Below are 20,041 nucleotides of genomic sequence, written 5' to 3' on the forward strand. Positions count from 1 at the left end.
CCAGGCTCCTCACTCAGCGAGGAGTCTGCTTGAGATTCTTTCTCTCCCTCTGCCCTGCCTCCTACTTTCTCTCTCTCAAATAAAGAAATAAAATCTGGGATCCCTGGGTGGCGCAGCGGTTTGGCGCCTGCCTTTGGCCCAGGGCGCGATCCTGGAGATCTGGGATCAAATCCCACGTCAGGCTCCCGGTGCATGGAGCCTGCTTCTCCCTCTGCCTGTGTCTCTGCCTCTCTCTCTCTCACTGTGTGCCTATCATGAATAAATAAAAATTTAAAAAAGAGAAAAAAAAAAAAAAAGAAATAAAATCTTTTTTAAAAATGGCAGTGAAGGGTGCCTGGATGGCTTAGTCAGTTAAGCATCTGACTCTTTTTTTAAAAAAAGATTTTATTTATTTATTCATGAGAAACACAGAGACATAGGCAAAGAGAGAAGCAGACTCCCCACAGGGAGCCCGATGTGGGACTCGATCCCAGGACCCCGGGATCACGACCTGAGCCAAAGGCAGATGTTCAACCACTGAGCCACCCAGGGGACCCAGCATCCAACTCCTGATTACAGCTCAGGTCATGATTTCAGGGTTGTGAGATTGAGCCCCCTGTGGGGTCTATGCTGGCACTGGAGCTTGCTTAAGATTCTCTCCCTCCCCCCCTGCCTCGCCCTTCTCCCTACTCCCTCTCAAATTAACTAATTAATTAAAATATAAAATGGCAGTAGAGTCCTTGACTTCTCCATTTCTGAATCCACAGTGACTGGTTCATTGCTTGTACATGATAGGAAATATTTGTTGAATTTAAGTTATTTATTTAGCTGAATTATTATTTGGTTCATAATCATTAGTTCATTATGACTTCGTAGAACCATGCAGTTGAATTTGGTTCATTGCATGCATTCTCAATGAAGGCAATATTGCCCCCAAGGGGACAAAAATTGGTTCTTGGATTCCTGTGTATGTGTAAAGTGCAGATCTACATATAGTACCCAGAGAGATATATATAATCTTTCTGCAGGATTAAATTTTTACAAGAAAATTATATAATAAAGAGGCTGCTAGGATACGTGATAAGGAAACTTGAAAATGTTTATTCAAAGTTATAATTTGAAAGATCTGGACCACAAAATACGAATGGACAGAGTAGATAAATTAAAAACCCAGCAACATGAACCACTAGGTGGAAAGTTTACGGGGAATGTTCATCCTTCATGGAGGTCAAGTAAATGCACCTGAAAGTATCCTGGAAGGACCACATTACACTGACTAAATTAGCTTAAAACACTTAAACCAATAACACTGGATGCTGGCAAGGTTACTGTAACATTGGTAAGCTCGGATGTTTTGTAATTGGTAAGACCCCTTAGGAAAGCAATATGGCAATTCTGTTCAGCGAGAGTTATAAAAATCTTCATGCCCTTTGACCAGAGAATTTCATTCCAGGGAATTTGTGCTTGGGAGTGGATTTGATCATAGCAGAAGTTAATGCATAAGGATGCTCATTGGCTATAGCTAGGAATTGAAAAAAAAAAAAGGAAGAGGAGAAAGAAGGAGGGAGAGAGGGAGGGAGGATGAGAAGGAAAGGATATGTCCAATAAAACCAACACATGTGATGAAGCACCTAACGGTGCTGAGCACACAATGAACACTCCAAAGACAGTGGCATCTCCATTAATCCCCCTCCCAGCTGGTAGTAGATAGGAAGAATTGAGCATCGGAACTATCTGGGGGGTTTGGGGGGAGGTGAGGGGCTTTGTGAAGAAGGGTTAGAGGTAGCGGCCATATTGCAGAAAGTCTGGAATGTGAGCCCAGCAATAAGACAGTAGGCAGCTACCAGGTCAGGAGGACATCATACAGGGCTCTTTGTCAGTGGGCAGGTGTCTCCAGCCATGTATTTGTGAGCTGTCTCCTGTCCTTAAGTCTATTACCCAGGAGTCCCAGCTCATTTCCAGTGAGAAAGCTAGCGCTTCTGGTTCCCACAGTGAACTTGCCATTGGTCGAGAGGCTTCCTATGAAGCCAGCCTGGGGTGCATTGTGCAGATCAGTTCTAAAAAGCACTTAAGAATTTTCTTCTACTGCCTGTTTCCCCCTGACTGAGGGATGTGAAGGCATGTAAGGCGCTCTTCACCTAAGGCTCAGTCTTCTGCATTTACACACTTGCCGTTTGCTCCCCTCTGAGCCTGATTAATGCTTTGGGAAGTCTGTGTTCATCTCCTGCAGCTTTCCCACCTACAGGGGACTTAGTGGCCGGAAGAGAAATGAGAATCCCCTCTGATGAGTAAATGTCAGACCGTCTAAGATCTCAAAGTCCAAGAGGTGCCCCAAACAAAGAAAATGGCGAAACACCAACCTCCCATTCCCCAGTAGAAGGAAGAGAAGGACTTCCTGTGGGTTTTGTAAGCCTGGGATGAGATGCAGCATTTGAGGTCAGCCTGAGAAATCCACGTTTGACCCTCAAGAATAACTTTTGCCAACATAGTGGGGATTAGGGCTGCTTCTGTCTTTTCTAGGTAAACACAACCCATCTGGGCTCACGGTTGCTGAGAAAAGAGTCCTGGGATTGACTGTTACTTCCCTGTTCACCAGTCACCAGCACAAAGGACCCAGCCAGAGCCAGTTAGGAGAGGGTGACCCATGGCAGGAGGACCCTTGCTGTATTCATTCACTGCAGGGGCAGGACCATGCTGGACACAGGGACCCAGAGAGAGCAAAACAGATAGGATCCCCGCTCAGTCCAGGGGGACAGACAAATAGAAACCTTGCAATTTAAAAAACATTGTAAAATTACGTCTGTGAGATCTGTGGGTTGTAAGAGCATGCAAGAGGGTTGTGAGCTCCTCTGGGAGATCCAGGAAAAGACCCAGGCAAAGCTGAGGTCTGGAGGAGGATTAGTGGGGATGAGGGGGAGCAGAGGAGCCAGAAAGAGCAAGATTTCCATGTGCAAACGCCTACCGTCTTAGTTATCCTTCTCTTGTCCTCCCAGTGCACAAAGCAAGACAGGATGATAAATGAGCCAAGATAAAAATGGGGAGGAGGAAAAGCACCTAGGTAGAGACAAAGGGAACCATTGGAGACACTAGATGAAGAGTGGGAAGCAGATAAGCGGGTGGGGTATTGAGGGGTGGAAGGGACACATGAAAGAATGAACTAAGGCATATGGGGATGAGGACATTAGCCAACAAGTGAATAAACCCAGTGGATAAGAGGCCACCTGAGGGAGGAAGAAGCCAAAACATGAATGAAAAGTAGGTCTCTCCATTCCAGCATTTACCCCATGGCCAAAATGGTCAAAGGACTAGTTCTGAGTGAACAGAATGTAGAAAATGTGGAAGAGGTGCTCAGGGCTGGCTCTGTGCCATGAGACTGAAGGCTCGGGCTTGTCTGCACACTAGGATCCCCTGGGGACTTCAGAAACACACATGTTGGGTGCCAGCCCAGAGATGCTGATGTAGTGGGGTATGGCCTGAGCACTGCCAGGACTGGGAGCCACGGCCACAAGGCACTGGTTCTCATAGTCTGGTCCCTCAACCAGCAACAACAGCATCAGCTGGGATTTTGCTGGAAATGCGGAATCTTGGCTCCTTCCCAGATTGCTGAATCAGATACCCTGGGTGGGGCCTAGCAGTCTGTATCTTAAGAAATCCTCCCAGATGACTCTGATGCTGAGTCAAGTCTGAGACTCATTGCAGTGGAAGGAGTTTTTCACTGGCTGAGAGCCCTTCAAGGGGAAACATGCTCCTATGCCACAGGGAAGGTTCTGGTTAAATGCAAAGAAGGACAGAGTCCAGACTCCTTAGCATGATTATCCAGGCCCCAACCGTTTAGTCCAGGGGTTCCCAATGAGGATGCGGAAGGGATATATGCAAAGTCCAGAGATGTTTTTGGTTGTCACCACCTGGGTCGGGTTGTTACCAGAATCTAGCAGGTAGAGGCCTGAGACGCTGCTCAGCGTCCTCCAATGCACGGGACAGCCTCCACCAGGAAGAAGTGGCAACAGTGCCCAGATTGAGAAGCCCTGACCTGAGTGAATGCACCTAGTGAGCAGCACCCAGTATGAAACTCTTTCTTCCTGGTCTCATTCCTGTAAATTCATAGACAATGGACCCAGAAGGAACTCGCCAAAATCCGTTCAGCTCTCTCACTTTCCAGGAGAGGAAGCAAGCCAGAAAACAAGTGATTTCCCAGAGTCTCACAGCACTCCTACTTCCCATCCAGTAATTCATCCCATAAATATTTATTGGGAAGCTCCTATGTGCAAGGGACTATATTGGCACAAAAGATATAAAGGTGGACTGGATACAGATGGATCCTGCCCTCACGGAGCTCACCATAAACAGGGACATCAGGAAAATGATAAAGACTTTCTTAATTAAGTTGGCTAGAGAAAGCCCTTCTGAGGAGGCAATGTTTATGCTCCACCTGAAGCCTGCAGAGGGGCATTCACCGGGCGAGGGAACAGACAGTACAGAGCATCCCCTGGCCTGCTTACTCCAGACCTCGAGGAGACTGGCTTTTCCCTGCAGTCGGCTGTCTGCAGCTCACGGATCTGGAGACAGTTGCTGGAACTGGGAAGAGAACAGGCATTTAACTCAAGGCAGCGTTCAGAGTCTTATAGAAGCCCCCGGGAGTTTATCACATCTAAGACCCTGATAGCATCTGTATTAGAAACGAGAATCCGACCAGACTGCTCGTGAAAGATTAGCTTTAGTTCTTTCAGGAGAATAAATGGCTTATACCAACTCTGGCTGCCTTTATCAGCATGCTCCTGCCAGCCAGCCGCCCTCTCCCCCCCATCACGATGGCCATGCGAGGACTCCCGGAATGAGTCTGTCATTTCCAATTCAGCCAAGCTAAAAAGTCTTTTGTGAGCATCCACTCTGCCCAAGTCTGGGTGGAGAGCTAAATAGGAGGGGGACCGGGAGAGAAGGCATCACCTTTACCTTGAAATACACACAGGCTCATAAGAGAGAAGATGCTTATATATCCATTCATATCCAAATGCTGCCCAAGGGTGTCCCCCGATGCCAGGCACTGAGGATGGGGAGAGGGAAGCCCCAGGTCCTAATTCACATGGCGTGTGTCCCACAGGACAGTGTGAAAAGTGAGCAGGAATCAGGGTGTCAAAAAAAAAAAGGAAGCAGGGAGTCATTGACTCAGCCCAAGAACCCCAAAAAGCCTTCCTGGTAGAGATGCCACCTGAACTGGGAGCTGAAGAGAAGCAGTTAGCAATTAACCAGGTGAAGAAGGGGGCAAAGCACCAGCATGAACCAGAGCAGATAGTGCAGCACGTTTCATGGAGAGAAAAGAGGCATGGGATGGGGTTAAGACCTGTGTGCAAGTTGTCTCATTTACACGACAACAGCCTTCTGAAGTAGGCACTACTGTATATCTAATTTCTTTCTTTTTTTTAAGATTTTATTCATTTATTCATGAGAGACAGAGAGAGAGACAGAGACAGAGACACAGGCAGAAGGAGAAGCTGGCTCCATGCAGGGAGCCCAATGTGAGACTCGATCCTGGGACTCCAGGATCACGCCGTGGGCCGAAGGCAGGCACTAAACCGCTGAGCCACCCAGGGATCCCCCCTTTTTTTTCTATTTTTAAATGAGGAAATTCAGGCACATAAACATTATATACAGCTAGTAGATTGCAGAACTGAATCCAAACCCAGGCAGTCTGACTGTGGGACCCGTGTTCCTAACCGCTATGGCTATACTACAGCTATTGGGAAAATTATATGTGATTCTGTGTAATTGGGTGATTGGATTCTAAAGGTTCTGGGGTCGGAAGGAGAGTGAGGGAGCCAAGGCCATACTTGCAGGCCTGGACTGAACTGAAGGAGCTTGTCCACAACGTTTGAAGCAGTCAACCCAGATTCTGAAGGTTGAGTCTGAAGCATTTTAAGCAGAGGAGTAGTATGGCCATATTTAAATTTTATTTTATTTTTTAAATATTTTATTTCTTTATTTGACAGAGGCAGAGAGCACAAGCAGGGGAAGTGGCAGGCAGAGGGAGAGGGAAAAGCAGGGAACCTGATGCAATGTGGGGCTTGATCCCAGGACCCTGGGATCGTGACCTGAGCCGAAGGCAGACACTTAACTGACTGAACCACCCTGGCGCCCCAGCCATATTTGAATTTTAGAATAACCGCCATGGAAGGAGGATCATAATCATCTGGACAAGAGATGTGGGCACCTTGGGCCAGTGGGCATGAGCTGGTGGGGATGGAGAAAGCAGTGAAGTCAAGGAAGCAAACTTGTGATTGACTACACATGGAGGGGGAAGACACAGAACACTTTCCAGATTTCTGGCTTGAGATTAGGACCACGGTGGCTGAAGTGAGAAGAAAGTGGTATTTTTGCTCCAAACGCGAGAAAGAAAAGAGCTTTGGGTTAAGGTTAGGTTTAGAATATGAGGATGAAATGAGCTGGCACCAGGAGAGGCAAGATAATGATTGTTGGTGTCTCCCTCTATCCTTGACAATCTTGAACAGAATTAGGGCCAAAAATCCTATTCTACAGTAATGATGTTCAAAATAGAGTTTTACCTTGAAAGGCAATCTGAGGAGCAGGTCAAGATGAGGAGCCCATGGGGTCACAGCAGCAAGACGACCCTGCTCAAACTAGCTTTCCTTCTTGGCTGGCAAATCAAGAGCTATGGAGATGCCTCAGGTCTCCGCCCGCATGAAATTTTCAATGGAATGCAGAAGACATACGTGAATCAAGTGGTTAGAGACCATACACATAGAAGGCGGGTAGCATGTGCCTGCTAAGCATAGGGCATCAGGTGCTGCAGAAATACAAAGTTAACCAAAATAAGGCCTCTCCTTTCAAAGAATTATAATAGAGATGGTGGGACCCACACAGATAAAACAAGGATAAAATGTCCCCCCCAAAAGTGGTTCGGACAGAACGGGCCCAGGTGTTCCAGAGAAGTCAGCTTGGACTAGGGTAATTGGGGCTGGCTTCAAGGAAAAGGTGGTATTGATTGAGGAAGAACAAGGGCTTCAATCATGTGAGCCTTCTGGGGTGGGCCAGAGCGAGCCTTAATAATCCCAGAGTCCGATGGAGATAAGACTGGAGATGGAGGGTCCTGAAAAACTAGTGAAACCCTTTGGATTTTCTCTTGTCTCCACAGGGAAGGGAGCTGGGTGGTAGGAGGAGAAAAGAGAAAGTCCAGGGATAGTAACCTGGTAGTCAGGGCTAGAATGGAGGACAAATAAAATTTTTTTAAAAAGGGATCCACAATCCTTCTGAGGGAGAAGGGAACCCTGTGTGGTAGAGAGAACACTCAGCCATGCACACGCTCATGACAAGCTGTAGAAACACGTAGGGGAAGGAAGGGAAAGACATTAACCCAGATGAGGCGAAGGAGCCAGGATGCAGGATACAAATTCATTCATTCGTTTCTTCAAGTATTTATTTCGCCTGAGTACATGCCCATCTCAGAGCTGCTGGTACTAGATTCGTAAAACCAGATTATGGTTCCCACTCTCAGGCATCTTTCCTAGGGGAAAAGACAGATGTTGAACAAGTAATTAGAGCATGAGGAGCTCAGGGAGCATGTAATGGGGACTGACCTAGTCCAGAATGCTACAGAGGTGATGTTTAAGCAAAGAGCCCAAAATCTGAGTGAGAAAGGGTAGCCAGCAGAGACAAGGAAGACCACCATGTGAACAGTTTGATAGAGGGATGCTGAAAGGCCAAGATGTGAAACCCAAATTATTTACCATGAGAAAGTTCAGTCCCTAAAGAGAGGCCAGTAGGCATCACTAGGACCCCAAAGCAATCAAAAGGAAAATGGAATGGTTTGAACACCAGACCGAGAACTTTGGTTCCTCTTAAGTCCACAAAATGACTAATCTTGTACTTCAGAGCTTCCACACCCACCTACCCTTCTTCTCATGGTCTTCTTCCCCTGCTTGACTGAGTACCTTTCAGTTTCAAATCTAATACCACCTCCCCCAGGAAGCCTCCCACAGTACCCAGCCCTGGTTCCCTTTAAACTCCTATGGCAAGGAATCTTGATACCACTCAGCTGCCCCGAGGTCTACTGGTGCCAGATGCCACAGTAGCCCTCCCCTTGGTCTCATTCTCACAGCCACCCAGGAAACTTGTCATTTCCAGGATACCATAATTGCTGCAGAGCTCACCAGCTTGGATTCCAAGTCCAGCTCCATCTGCTTACTGTGTAACTGGGGCAGGTGCCTTCTCCTCCCTGCCCCATTGTTGTTATGTATAACACAAGGCTGGGAGTACTAGCGTATGAGGGTTCATGGAGATGTGCTTGTCAACCACTTAGCACGGTGCCTATTCCTCCAACGTCTCCACATCATCCGATAAGGAACCAAGACTTGGGTAAGTGAAATAAGGCATCCAAAGTCAGGTTGTGACGAAGTGGCAGGCCCTGGATTTGAAATTGTGTCTCTCTGACTCCAGAAGGCACATTCTCCCCGTCTTGCCACAGGCCTTTGTTGATGACCTTCTGCCTCCTTAATCCACATGTTTAAGGAACACAGGTACATGCTCAGCTCTGAACAAATGTTACTTCACGTATTCTTCCCAACGACCGAGATAAACCGTTTCCCCTTTCTGCAGTGACCTGCGTGATAAATCTGATCTTCCTCCCAAAACTAGTCCTTGCTCAGCATTTCCCATCTCAGGAAAGCCTGCTATCCACCTGGTTGCTGAGGCACAAGTCCAGGCATCATCCTTGCCCTTTGTTCTCTTTCAATCCCTCCCCCTTCCATTTCCAATCCAGGCCCAAGATCTCTAGACCTCAAGCAGATCTATCCAGAATCTTATCTTTCTGTCTCCACTGTTATCCAAGCCTCACCATCTCTCACCTGCATTGGTCTTTTTGCTTTCACTCTGGCCCCTCTCCAAGCTCCAGCCACAAAGGAGAGTGATCTTGGCAAATCTAGCTATGTTATCTCCTTCCTGTTTTTAAGACCCCCCCCCTACTGCTCTTGAGATACCTCTAACCCCACCACCAAGGGTCAGCTCTGATGACCTTTGGCCATTTCTCAAATCAAAGATTCCAGTCACAAAATTTACTGTTAGCAACCTAAACTCAAGGTCATTCCAATTCTGGATTCTTGGCAGACTCTGCATTTGCTAGGGCAAGCGCTGCAGGGGAGGTGTTAATATTTGGTGACTTTGAGGGCACAGAGGTGGACAACAGGGCACAGGATTTGTCAGGGCTCCTCCCAGGGGTCAGGAAGAGCAAATATCTTGGCGTTAGGCTCCTGAGTATGTGCCCTGATCTTGCCACCTTCCACCTATGGGACCTTGGGCAAGTCACTTAACCTCTCTGAACTTTAGTTCCATTTACTAAATGAATACAAATGAAGAAGATGAATGAGATAAGCCGTACAACCACTGGGATTTAACTCCAAAATGGGGCATTAGATGAAACCATGTGAAATTGTTAACGTTTTACCTTTTTTTCCCCCTTTTCACTACTAAAATGATAATATTGGGACGCCTGGGTGGCTCAGTGGTTGAGCATCTGCCTTTGGTTCAGGTCGTGATCCTGGGGTCCCGGGATTGAGTCCCACATCAGGTTTCCCGCGGGAAGCCTATTTCCCCCTCTGCCTATGTCTCTGCTGATCTCTCTGTGTCTCTCATGAATAAATAAATAAAATCTTTTAAAAAAAAATAAAACTATAATTTCATATATTCATACTTCAAACCAGAGGTCAGAAAACTTTTTCTGTAAAGGGCCAAATGGTAAATATTTTAGACTTTGCTGGCCATTCAGTCTCTGAGACAAGTATTGAACACTGCCATTGCAGCATAAAAGCAGCCATAGACTGCATGTAAAGGAGAAAATGATGGTGTACCAATAAAACTTTATTTACAATAACAGATGGTGGACCGGGCCAGATTGGGCTCGTGGGCTATAGTTTGGCAACCTTTGCTTTCAACCCATGGATTTTCCTTTGTCAAGAGCTTTTGGTGTAGGATTTTAATGGAATACCTTAGCAGAGGGTCTAGTGAGTAGCAAATGCAGTTTCATTTCCTTTCTAGTGTCCTTTCCCAAGAAAGGCAATTTAGAGAGAACCAACATGTGCATTTCCTACAGGATGTGGAGCATTTGTATTACACAAATGTATTTTAGGGTTGGGGAAAATACACAGGGCCACACATCACTGAACACTCCTTCACCTAGCCCCTGCTCTTAATGACATCATGGACAGTACTCCTATGGAAACTCCTAACAGAGGAGCTAAGGATGGTATCCTTAGGGGAGTTTTAAACCTGCACTCTGTGACCTCTCTAGTTGACCCAAGTGGCCTTGGTATAGGCTCCTTCCCCTTCCAGTCCCCTGGAAAAGTCCTCTGAACCTGACACAAATTCAGATCTGCTTTGGAACAGAACCTCATGCACGCAAGTTCTGAGCTGGGAAGGAAATGAATGCTTCCCTCAAAATTAGGCCAAGTAATACCCGTTTTCTCTAGGGGGAAATTATTTAAATAGCATCAAAATCAATTTCCGTGCCATTAAATATTCTGGTCTGTGTTTTAATTGAGACGATTACATATTCCCCAAAAAGAGAAGAGCTATTTGAAGAATCGTGTCTTTTCTCTCTCCCCTCACTGGAACTGACAAGGAAAGCACCTCTGAGAGCTGCACACCACCAGTTAGCCTGCCTTCTTTCCTATTCATCTTCTTTAGCACTAACCTGCTTTATTATTTTTCTTTAAGAAATAAAAATGGAGCTCTGAGAGGCACCCAGGGTGCTGGGAACTCTGAGTTCTTCAAATAGAATAAACCAGGTCATTCTGTCTTCCCTTCCTTAAGGGATTTGGTTTATGCTTGGTTCCAAATGGTAGACGCCCCAGTAGCTGGCAGGTATGTTTGGTCAAGGGGGAGAGGGGGATGAGGGCCATCCCCAAGCTTTACTGCTCCCAGACCCTCCCACCATTCAGTAAACATTTCAGATGTGACTTCTATGCTCCAGGCACTCACTCCAGCTCCTGAAAGAACTCCCTCTCCAGTGGAAGAGATGTGCCTAAAAACAAGTCACTGGGGCACCTGAGTGGCTCAGTTGGTTAAGTGTTTGACTCTTGATTTCGGCTTAGGTCAGGATCTCAGAGTCATGGGATCAAGCCCCACATTAGGCTCCTCCCTCAGCAGAAAGTCTGCTGGAGATTCTCTCTCCCTCTCCCTCTGCCTACCCACCCCCACTCAAATAAATACATAAATCTTAAAAAAAAAAAAAGTAAGTCACTAAAATGCAACATACCAAGAGCAAGAAACCAGGGTCCTAGTAAGTGCTCCCATAGTTCTCCTCCTGGCTGCATGCAGCTGTGCCATTCTTTATTTCATGTCTGTCTTTCTTTCTAGACTTTCAGCTCCAAGAGGTCAGAGACCAAGTCAATCCTGTTTCCACTGTGTCCTCAATACCTTGAGTGGAAGGCACAGGATAGGGGCTCAATTAAATGGGGATGAATAAAGGAAAGAGGGCAAGGTGCTGAAGGAGAAGAGAGGAAGGGGTGCCTTTCTCTTCTGAAGAGTTGTATAGAAGTCTCTACAGAGGGCTAAGGTCAGGGCCAAGACATTTGAGAATGACTAGAGGTTGCCAGATGGCCAAGAAGAGAGCCAGTATTTCCAACAGAGGGAATTGTGTGTACAGTTATAACCATATAATTAAATCAAGAGCTAACAGGTACTGAGTGTTGACTGTTCTAGGCTCTTTACATATGTCTGCTCATTGAATTCGTACAACTACCCTAGAGGTGGTGCTCTTATACCCATTTCACAGGTAAAGAGGCTAAGGTCACGGTGACTAACTCTTGAAGCTCACACTGCCAGGAAATGGCACAAATATGATTCAGCGATTCAGATTCAGTGACTCCAGGCTTGGTTGTAACTACTGTGCTTTATCACCTGCCCTTCTAAAATATGGGCCTTAGAGAATGTCAAGGAGTTTGAAATGGCTATAGAGCAAATGCTGGAAGCTAGGACATGAGGCTAACCATCATGGCTTCAAGAACCTTTCCATGGAGAGCCTTGAATGCCAGGCCAAAGATTTTGTACTTCCATGTACAGCTCACTGTTTGCCAGACTGGAATTCTGTGGAAGCCTATTTCATAAGACATAAATAAATGAGATGTGGATGAACAGAATAGCAGAAAGGGAATAATGTGCAGATGATTTGGGAAACGTGGTTTCAACCCAGCTGGGTACATTGTCTCTTTGCTGTAGGACGTGTCAGAGCCTTTACTAGGAAGGTAGGCATTGTAATTGTCCAAGAGGAGGAAATATCTCCAAATTTATTTTTTGTGGCCCATCTCTCAATAGCCCCCAATATAGTGAATTTGGTGATTGCCAGCATAGATGATGGAGATCCATGGAGAGGTTTTAAGGCAAGACATGGAATGGTCAGATTAAAGGGAGTATCACCAGGACTGCAAGGAGGGTGGTCAGAAAGAGTAAGAGGTGCAGTTAGATTTGGAGGCACTGGTGAATTTGAGACACTTCCAGCCATGAAGTACGTGAAGGCCATCATGAGGGCTGGTATGCATCTGGCCCACTGGCATCAAAGAGACACTTCTACTCACAGTGGGTCCAGTGGGGAAGAAACTGAATTCACCCACATGGCATTATCCAAACAAAGCCATGTTGCTTCTGTATAGAACAATGGGTTGGCTTTTCAGGGTAATTTAATAGCTGTGGCATATCGCCCAGATCATCAATTAAATTCCAATCCAATTTCCTTCCAAAGCATTCTCTGCCTTGGGAGTTCCTTTTTAACATGGAGCAAATCTGGCTGATGAGGCGGGAAGATGGATCGGCCAAAATGCACAATGACTTTCAGAGGGCCAGCCTCTCAGATCTTGTCTCGCCTTCCAAAGGAGGTCACCCAGCATTAACAGAAAATTAGACAGAATTAGATCATAAGACAGTTTTAAAGTGATAGGAGGAATCCTGTTTAGTGGGATCCCTCCACCCTCGTCCTACCTAAGAGGAAACTGAGACTCAGCAGGGAGGGGTGGCCTGGCCAAGATCATGCCACGAATAAATTAGCTTCCTAAACGGGTCTTCCAGCATTTCCTTTGTCATCTTGACAGTTCACCTCTAGAGGGATACAGCACCTTCATCTGGTCATATAACTCCTTGTGCCAACAACTCTCTAGAAGCATCCCAGTAAATTTAGAATAAAATCCAGGTAGGATAGAGGCAGGTACATAGGTCAGGGTTTCTCCACCTCGGCGGTACTGACATTTAGGCTGGGTGGGTCTTTGTGGTGGAGGCAGTCTTATGCATTTTGGGTACTGAGTGGGATCCCTAGCCTCTACCCACTAGATACTAGTAGCACCCCTTCCCCACCCCAGGCTTGACCGCCAAAAATGTTTCCAGGCATTGCTGAATGTCCCCTGGGGGGCAGAATCCCCCCCCCCAGTTATGTACCCCTGGTCTAGGGAGAATCTGAAAGAGCAGGTGTGTTTGACGGAAGGCTCAGGAACCAATGCCAGCTACTGTCCTTGCTGGCAATGAGATCTTTGACATGATTGCCTCAGTATTCTCCTCTCTAAAATGGGAAGAAGAGTAGTTTTCATTTCTCTTCCATAAGTTTGTTCTAGGATCAAATAGAGCAATAGATGTGACTGTGCTGTGTACATGCAAAAGTGCTGTAAAAATATTACATGATTAACTATAATGCAGTTCAGTGCAGCTTTATGAGCATAATGACACGGTGGTGGTGACATTGTGGGATGTCATCTTCTCCATGCTCAGAGCTCCCAAAAGCAGTGGTTCTCAAACATCAGTGGTCACGTAACTCACCAGGGGTACTTGGTAAAAGCACAGACTCCTTAGTCTGGGATGAAGCCCAGGAATTCATTTTAAAAATCAGTCCAGAAGATTCTGCTGTGAGTAGTCTTTTGAGAAACACTAGTCTGGGGGAAGGCAATAGCCAAGGGTTTCTAGATCAGGAACCTAAATACATGCAAAAACCTAGAGCGTGGAGAGGTCATTGCAGGGCCAGCATTGGAACCCTGGCATCCTAGCTTGGAGGTCTGAGCATCCATTGCATTTCCTGTGTCCCTTTTCCCTTTGAAAAGCTGAGGTTAACCCCAACCTCCGATCCACCAGCCCCTGCCACTGACTGTATTTTTCATCCACTACTTACACGGCGTGACTGCCTCCCAAATGTATTTTGATGCTAACATCGCCCAGTCTCTGATCAAAAATTATGGTAAAACATTGTCTTGTCATAAGGCTAATAAAGCATGTTATCCTGCCTGTCACAGAAGCTGCCTTACAGATGCTGTTTGCTATCCGCCAGGGCCCTGCATTAATCTCCCTTCCACTTGCTACAAGGAATAGAGTCTGCCGTGGGAAGATCAATATTGTATTATCTCGCCCACCAGTGTCGTTTCAGCTGTGGCCAATGAGTTGTCATTGCCCTGTTAGAAGCCTAGAGCATGAAGGGAGAGGACCAGGAAAAGAGGGAAGAGAAGCCATCCAAGAAGGAAAAGAATGTTCTCAGGAGGAAGAGCCCTGGGGGAAGGTGTCAGAGGGCCAAGAACACAAGATGTGGTTAAAGACACTTGCCCCAGAGTCAGGCAGACCTCAGCATAGGCTAAACCTGCTTTCAAAAGCTTTGGAATAATCACTTCATTTTTTTGAATCTCAGTTTATTTATCCATAAAATGGACACAAACATGGCACTTGACACAGAGGGATGAAATCAGATGATGCACAGTGGAGGGCTGACCCCAATACCTGGCGCGATATGTGTGCCAGATGCACATCTGAAGGTCAGGGAGGGATGCACTAGAAGCAGTGATGGAAGACATAGCAAAGACATGGTAGCAAAGATGTAAGAGAGCCAGTTTGCAGAATGGAAGCTGTGGATGTCTCCAGTGCCCTGCAGAGTGAAAGTGTGGCATCAGACTTCATGGAGATTTAAATTCTGGACCCAATGTCATCTTGGGATCATTCCTTCAGCTCTTCTTTACCCAAGTGGGGCTCAAGATGGCGCATTGGGCATGCATTGCCTGCTGCTTATAAAACTTGGGTGGCTCTCGTGGGAAAGGGCCTCATTGGGGTCTCCTGAATGCTTGCAGCTCCTCCCCATGTGGACTCTCTACCCCTACCCACCTTCCTGCCCCTTTCCATGGGCAAGCGACTTCGAATTACAGCCCAGCCCCCTGGATTCATTTCATGCTTAGTTAAAGGAGACTGATCCCCATCCAAGGATGTAATGAAGTGTCCACTGATGATCCGGATACCAAAATGAGGATGAAACATGACCGGTCGACCCTTGGAAAATGGAAATTGATATTGGAATATTGTCTGATTGCCCTCTTTGGATATTCGCTTGGTTCAGGTTTTTGTACAAACCCTTCATTTGGTGCTTAGCACGTGTCTTTATTCCCAAGTCCTTGGAGGGTAGGAACAACAGAACAGCAGTAAAAATAGTCATTATTATTAGTATTTATATAAACAACATTAGGTCTCTGCCAGTCTGCTAGCTACTGCATTGTAGGAAAGCAGCTGGACAGATTTATCATCAAAATTGGAAGATTTGTACTCAAACTCTGGCAGTGTCTACTAAAGATGAACATGCCATGCTGTGTAGCCGGCACTCTATTGGGAATATACCCAACAGAAGTAGGTATACGTGTGCACCAAAAAATAAATAAAAATAAAAATAATCCATGTAATAAAGTTTTGCAGTTGTACTATTCACAATAGCCCCAAACTGGAAGCAGGTCAAATGGCCATAATCAGTAGAATGGGAAAATTGTGGTATAGTCGTAACATAGAATACTTTGCAGCAATAAAAAAGGGAATGAGCCATCACTGCATGGATCAGCACAGATAAATCTCACAAATATAAAGAGCGAGAAAGAAGCCAGATGCAAAAGAGAACATGCTGCGTAATTATCCAGTGAATTCATAAGCAGCCAAAAGGAATCCTCAAACGATAGAAAGCAATATAAAGATCTCCTTGAGGGGTGTGTGACCAGAAGATGGAGAGGATGTGCTGGCAGTGTTTTGCTGACTGATCTGGTTGCTTATTATATGGCTGTGTCCAGTTTGTGAACGTTCATCAAGCTGTACACTTACGATTGAGTGGACCTTTCCATCCGTGTATTATACTCCAATAAAAGCTTATGAGATATTATTAAAAGGTGTGTTTGGGACCAAGAGGCTCTAAGTATGGTCTCCGTGACATTCCCCCACTTTGGAGGTTGCACACAAGAAGCCTGAGTTCTCTTATCACTTGGCCAGACTGCATCTGGTTCTCTTATGCCAAGTATAAATCTCAGCCTCCCCAAGCAGAGAGGTAAAGGACAAGTCTCAGGGCACCGCTTGCCCTAATCCCACAGGCTCAGACAGGCACAGGTGCCTGGGAGATAAAGGTAGGGGGTCTGGAGTTCTTCCCCCACTTCCATTGCCACCCACTCTGAGAACAGGGACTGGTGTTGCCAATGTATTTTATATCTGCTTCTACGTTGCTTAGCACAGTGCCTGGCCCCTCACGGGTTCTCAGGGAGTATTTGTTGAATGACTGTAGGACAGCATGGATGAATCAATGAATTGCTATTGAGAAAATTAAGATCACATATTGGGGCGCCTGAGTGGTACAGTTGGTTGAACGTCCAACTCTTGGTTTTGGCTCAGGTCACCATCTCAGGGTCGTGAGATTGAGCCCCACGTCGGGCTCCGCACTCAGCGAGGAGTCTGCTTAAAGGTTCTCTCTCTCTCTCCTCTCTCTGTCCTTTCCCCACAGAAAATAACTAAATAAATAAATAAAATCTTTTAAAAAAATCACGTATTTAGAATGTGCTGAATGATATGTAGGATGCAGTAAAGCGGGATGATAAGGGCCTTGTATATCAGACAGGTGGGGGTTTGAATCCCAGTTCCACCACTGTCTTCCAGTCTGTTCCTGGGTGAATGGATTTCCTCCTCTGAGCCTCTGTTTTTCTCAACTGCAAAATGGGAAAACAGTCCCTGTATCCTGGAGTAATTCTGAGGCTTAAATGAGCCGGTGCATGGAACCACTTAGCACATCGTAGGCTTCGAAAGGGTAGCTGTTGTTGTCATTATGTAAAACTTACTAGTGACATTGTGAGTGAAGCCGAGGTTCTGGCTTGTAAGGGAGATGGCTGTCTTTCCTTCTTCATCTCTCTGCGTCTCTTTCTCTGCATCTCAAGCCCACGTGTGCAGAGCCAACCTTGGCAGCATTGGCTGCTGATGAATCAAAGGACATCCTTCCCCCCACTCCAGGGAGATGGCCCAGTGCCAATGTGTGCAGGCAGGGTGCCTGCAAAGGGGGCCAGGTGGGCGCTGGGACACTGAGGCGCTCTGTGTAGTCTCTGCTGGGCCAGGGGACTGATAATGGCCACTCTGAGGACCGCCAAATCCGCCCCCTCCGGCACTTCCCCCAAGCCCCACACCCACCACCTGCCCACCAGGCGGGCCAGGGAGTGAAGGGATGCTCTGTGCACTTCCTCGGCCTCAGGCCCACACACACCCGAGGCATTGTTCTTGTTGGCTATAAGAGCTCGTTAGGCTCTGGGCAGAGGCTGGCTGAACTCCAAGAGGCAGACATCAAGGACCAGGAGTTAAAGAATGGAGGGGCCTGAGGCTTGTCATTCAGTGGTGCCAAGCTGCTCCCCGGGATGCACTGAACTCATCTGCCTGGTGAGAATCTTGACCTGTAGAGGCTGAGGGTAGAGACGATGTGTTGTACATCCTTGTAGTCTCCCAACACAGCACGTGCCCAATACATGATGGGATGAGATGGGATGGGGTGGGGTAGATGGGATGGGTGATATGGGATAGGATAGGATGGGATGAGTGGAATAGAATGGAACAGTTTCTCCTATTTGGCACCCAAGTCCCCCCTTGAAGCTGGCCCAGAAGGTAGCAGGTGTACACCTGGCATGGAGGAAATCACCTGAGAGAGTGGCGAAGAAGTGGGGATAAGCAGAAACCATTTCTTCCCCCAAACCCTAGAATTCTCAGCCATGGCCCCAAAAGATAAATAATCCCTTAGAATCACATGTCCATGGGACATCAGATCTGGAAGGGATATCTTGCCCATCTTGTCCTGTGATTTACACATTATGTTCCACTGCCAACTCCACCAGCCACTAGTTGTGTTACTTTGAGCAAGAGACCAAATTTTTGGGGGTCTGAGTGTTCTCATCTGTAAAATGTGGAATATAATATGACCCACTCCCAGGGCTGTTGAGAGGAGTAAATGTAAAAGCGTTTAGTACAGGAGCTGGCTTGCAGCAGGCACTTAGCCACCATCAGTCCCCAACATCACCACTACCACCATCATCATCCTCGTCAAAGGTGGCTCAGGAAAGGAGACGCCTCAGAGGGCAGCTCTCAGACCCCTTCCTCCATCCCAATTCAATCCATATGGCCCCATTTGTGGTTGATTGGGGAGTTCGGTGCTCCCTAAGACCACCACCAGGTTCAATAATTTGCTGGAAGGACTCACAGAACTCAGAAAAGCCGTCAAACCCAGAGGTCTGGTCTATTACAGTGAAAGGATCCAAACTAAAATCAGCAAAGAGAAGAAGCCTAGAGAGCAGAGTCTGGGAGAGGCCAGGCATACATCCTCAGTTGTCCTCTCCCAGTGGACATCCCTGTGTCCTCTCCCGGCGGACAGCCCGGACTTTCAGCATGAGGTACTGTGTATCATCCACAGAGTATGGTCAACCAAGAGAGCTCACCCGAGCTTTGGTGTCCAGGGTGCCCACTTGGGGTTGATCACACAGGCATGACTGACCACCCATGTGGCTAACGTTAATCTCCAGGTCCCCTAGAGGTCAAACTGATGCCAAGCCCAAGGTTGCCACCCATAAATCATGCTGTTAGCATAGAGTATCAGGAGGGGCCCAATGCCTCACGTAAATAAAGACCCTCCTATCAGGCAGGATTATTCCAAGGGTTTTGAGGTTCCCTCCCAGGCATGGCGGCAAGCACCAAACCTTTCTTTAAAATGTGCAGGGTGTGGACAATCCCAAACTGCTGAGTGAATCCTTTACTGCACAAGGAGAGATTGTCATTCCACTGAAGCTTTTGTTTCAAGAAATTATTCTACTATGCAGCAGATAAAACTGAGGCTCAGAGATGAAAACACACTTTGACCAAAGTGCATAGAGAGAGTCACTGAAGAATCCTGACCTTCCTGATCAGACCCTTCCCCTTTGAACCTCGGGCCATACCCATCTCTAAAACAGGTATGTTAAGCCAGCTCCCTTACCTTTGGGATCTGCCTTTGATAAAGTTATTCTCTTATTTTTCTCTACAATCCAGTCCTCAGGAGGAGCATCTGGCTCTCTGTTACCCATGGGGCATGGTTGGGGGTCCTCCTTTATCTCTGGGGATCTCACAGCTGAAGCAGATCCTGTGCTAGTTTGTTCCTGGGCAGCACTCAGCATTCACTCCAGGCTAGGATTCGGGGGCCAGCCAGACTAAACATACAGCCTGTTTCCCGCCTCACTGGGACATGGGTTTGGAGGTCAGACAGCCCTAGTTCAAATCCTGGCTTTGCCACTCACCAGCACTTCCCCATCCTTACAATGAAGATAAAAATAGACACTTCTCAGGAAAAGAAAATTTTCAATGATGCAGGTGAAGCCACAAGCATGTTTTATTTGGCTCCAGCAAATAAAGCCACTGTTGTCCAGGTTCTGTCTGAAGAGAGGACCACCCTCACCTCTTAAAAGAAACCAAGTGAGCCTCAAGGTTGTAAAAGTGCTTTAAGCATCTCAGAACTTGGTCATACACACAACTCCTCCCCTCCACTCCCCAGTTTTTGTCTCTTTAAGGTTGACCAGGCAAAGATCACTGCCCTCATTTTACAAAGCCAGAAACCAAGGCTTTGAGAGATGGAATTTGCTCAAGGCCACATAGCAATTTGATGTCAACACCAGTTCCCAAGACCAGGTGTACCAGTCTTCCCACCTTCTCCACCTCCAAGCATGTCCCCATAAGCATCCCAGGATGCCAGTCTGCTCTGCTCTTTATTCTTGTCTGGGAATCTGAGCAAACAGGTGAAAAGACG

The 20,041-nt window shown here is 46.8% G+C and overlaps 1 protein-coding gene across 8 annotated transcripts in view; it reads left to right on the top strand.

Moving 5' to 3' along the window:
* The window catches only part of SEZ6L (seizure related 6 homolog like), a 188,992-nt gene that overhangs the window by 78,291 nt on the left and 90,660 nt on the right, over nt 1-20,041 (top strand). The gene's annotated exons all lie outside the window — the stretch shown is intronic.

This window comes from Canis aureus, chromosome 27 (genome assembly GCF_053574225.1).
Source record: "Canis aureus isolate CA01 chromosome 27, VMU_Caureus_v.1.0, whole genome shotgun sequence".
NCBI lineage: Eukaryota > Metazoa > Chordata > Mammalia > Carnivora > Canidae > Canis > Canis aureus.